We start from the raw sequence: 3,941 nt of genomic DNA, 5'->3' as shown, positions 1-3,941 counted from the left end.
AAACCCATCATTTGGATGAACCGCTAAATACAAGGAAGCAATGGCAGACCCCGAGGTAGCCAAATGGCAAGAGGGAATTGACAACAAGATTATGTCCATGTATGACAACCAAGTTTGGAATTTGGTTGATAATGTAGCAGGTCGTAAGACAGTTGGGTGCAAATGGATCTTCAAGTAGAAGACTGACATGGATGGAAAGGTATACACTTTCAAGGCTCAACTGGTTGTGAATGGCTTTACTAAAACCCCAGGGGTTGACTATGATGAAACCTTCTCACCAGTGGCTAAGATAAAATCTATTGGGATAATGCTCGCCATAGTTGCATTTCATGAATATGAAATTTGGCATATGGATGTCAAAACAACTTTCCTTAATAGAAATTTGGCTGAGGATGTTTACATGAGTCAGCTAGAGGGTTTTGTTGATGCAAAGTTTACCAATAGAGTGTGCAAGCTTGAGAAATCCATTTATGAATTATAACAATCGTCTCACAGATGGAATCTTTGCTTCAACAAGAAAGTCAAGGATTTTGGTTTCCCAATAGAGTGTGCAAGCTTGAGAAATCCATTTATGCCATCGTTTCTGAGGCTGCTGCTACCGTAACTACTGTAATCGTAGCTGCTATAGGGTTTCAGGGGAAAGGTATTATGCAGTACCGAGACTTCAACGACACGAAGACCCTTGAGTTTGACGGTGTTAAGGACCCGATCATCTCAACGAGGTGGATATCTGATGTGGATGGTTGTTTCTTCACATGATTATGCACAGAGGACCAAAAGGTTGAGTTCGCCTTGAACAATCTTCATCTGGGGGCGAAAGATTAGTGGAAGCTGGGGACCGGTGCTTATTCTCCTGCGGAGAAGGCTGTAGTGACTTAGGAGCAGTTCATGTAGATGTTCCACATTGAGTATGTTCCACAGGTGGAGAGGGAGTGGTTAGCCCATGAGTACATGTTGCTGAAGCAGTTGATAGAGTCAGTGAAAGAGATCATCAAGATGTTTACTGAAAGGCACATTTTCTGCCCTGAGTATGTTGCTTCAGAGCAAGTTCAGATGTATCGCTACTTTATCATGATTAAGACGGAGATCCGTGACTTTTTGTCGACCCAGAAGTATAGTTCCCTCTCCGAATTGCAGTCGTTCGCTCGGAGGAGAGAGATTGAGATTGATACCCAGACAAAAGAGAAGTGGTAGACCCTAGTTCATACTCAGCCAACAACAAAATGGTTAAAGTCTTCCGATTCATGATCCGGAGGTCAGAGGGGCCACAATTGTAGAAAGTGTGGGGAGGTGCTTGAGGGAGCATGCTAATCAGAGACTGGGTGCCACAAATATGACAAGGAGAACCATTATGCAAGGGAAGTTCATTAACAGTTTTTGCCACCGAGCACCTGGATCTATTTTCACTGCAATCAGGTTGGTCATGTGAAGACCAACTACCTGTTACTTGCTTCTAGACCAATTCAGGCACCAGTTTTGACCACTCTTGTAACAACGTAAATTTTCAAACCAAAATTTTCAATATAAAAACACATTTATCTCAATAATTAAATAAAAAAATGTCACAATGTCAAATCATCAAATCTCATCTCCAAAAACTGTATATATAGAAACTCCAAGATCCTCTCAATCATAACTCAATCTCTGATGTGTGTATAATCAAGCCGACGCCTTCCTGTGATCCTAAGAAGTACCTGAAACACATAACACTTACACGGTAAGCACGAAGCTTAGTGAGTTCCCCAAAATACCACACACAACTTATTATCCACTTTAGGATATAACTCAATAAGACCCTCCGGTCAATGTGTCTCAGTGGGACCCTCCGGTCCCAACTCAATAAGCTCATAATAACAATACTCAGCATAAATAACAAATACATAATGGATAATATTAAGATACATAAGTGAGCACAATAAACATCTCAATCACACAAAGGTACCACTCATGGTAAGTATAGTGAGAAGACTCACCTCGTAAGCTAGCAAGTAAAAGTATCGTACTCGGAAATCTCGAACTAGCCTCCGCCTAACACAATGGATAATTATCTCTAATTAATACTCTACTCATAATATAATACACCAAAGTTTGTTCTCTCTTTCTCTCTAACTCTTGGAATGGGTAAAAGACCATTTTACCCCTCGAAAGTCTCCTTACTCATGCTGACCAAACCCTAAAGTCAACAGAAGTCAAACTCGAGTCAACAGCCTAGGTTTGACCTGACTCGCCGAGTGCACTCATGTGACTCGTCGATTCCACTCATTCCTCAGAAGTCTCGTGAAGGTCCAGCTCGTCGAGTTAACCCCTAACTCGCCGAGCTATGACATGGCCAGCTCATCGGGACAAACCCTAACTGACTCGTCGAGTTAGCTCATCGACTCAGCGAGTCCATTCAGACCCATGTCGTAGACAGACGATTTCAAGGCAGAAAACCCTCTCACACTCTAGATCTAAGCTCTCTAGGCTCACTTATCACGTAAAGCCACGAGCTTTACGTTCATGCATGGCACTTAGGGCTCGAAATGCCAAGAACATGCTCTATTAAGGGCTTTTCACTCAAGACTCTATTATGACTAAATAAAGCAGGAACCTTTTGACTCTAGGGACCTCACAAGGTCTAGATCTGATGTCCAAATCTCTATATGTGCTTTATACACTCAAAGTCCCAATATTATATAGAAAAGAAGCCCTACTCTCCAATAATATGAGATCTACCCAAGCTAATAACAAAGGTATAAAATTTATACCTTTTACAGAAGCTATTGGATGAATAGCAACAGATCTAACAGCCTCCTCTCGTTTCTTGCTTGAAATCCTTCTCTTCTCTTCCAAAGATGCACCAAGATACTCAATATTAGCTCACACTCTCTTTATTAGCTCAAAAGGCGATTAGGGTTTCTCTCAGTGAAGGTAAGCAGCTGATGAGCCGCAAATGAGGTTATAAGTGCCCTTAAATAGGCCCTAACCCGGGGGATTTAGGTTTTCCCTTCACAGCGTCTACTCGGCGAGTCGTTTCTCTGATTCGTCGAGTAGATCATTAATCCCACATGGCACAATGCGACTCTACTCGACGAGTTGCAGCACCAACTCATCGAGTTGCTCAATAGCCCTCAAAATAAATAAATAAACAATATACCTGGACGTCCGGATGTTACAACTCTTCAGATCATAGACAGACGACAAGGGAGGGTCGAGGCCCCGAGGGCCAGGGGTCGTACGTTTTTGCTTACTATAGAGGAGGACAGGGCGGTGCCTGATGTCTTTACTGGTCTGTATTCATTTATTATTTTGTCAAGTAAAATTTTTGTATGCTTATGTTTGTGATTCTAATAGGTACCTTCTTAGTGAATTCATTTCCTACTCTTGTGATTTTCAACTCGGGTGCGAGTCGGTCCTTTCTATCTCAGTCCTTTAGGGAGGATTTAGTTACGGACCTTGGAGTATTGGAGTGTCCATTGCGAGTTTCCATCGCCAAAGAACATCAGGTTTCTTCTTTGAATGTTTTTCATGATTGTACTTTGGATATTTTCTTTGTGTCCTACCTGATTGACCCGATTCCCATCCCAATTGGGGATGTGTGCGTGATTGTGGGGATGGACTGGTTGAGTAGGTTTAGAGATGTGATTGATTGTGAGAGGTAGCTGGTCATGGTTCGAACCCCAAGTGGGGGAGAACTACCCATTTATGGCGAAGGTACCAGGGTTGGATCGACTTTTTGTTCGACTGCTAGGTTTAGGAAGCATCTCTAGCCTGGATGTTTAGGTTATCTCGCATATGTGGTTGACCCTTGTGATAAGGGGAAAAAGTCATTTGTAGATGTGTCGGTAGTTAGAGAGTTTCCAGATGTTTTTCCGGAGGAGTTACCCAGTGTGCCTCCCTTCAAGAGTTTAGGATCGATTTGATCTCTGGTGTGGCCCCAATTACCAAGGCTCTGTATCACC

The sequence above is a fragment of the Lactuca virosa genome, chromosome 5 (genome assembly GCF_052849685.1).
Source record: "Lactuca virosa cultivar CGN04683 chromosome 5, Lactuca_virosa_CGN04683_v6, whole genome shotgun sequence".
NCBI lineage: Eukaryota > Viridiplantae > Streptophyta > Magnoliopsida > Asterales > Asteraceae > Lactuca > Lactuca virosa.
This window is presented reverse-complemented; position numbering follows the sequence as displayed.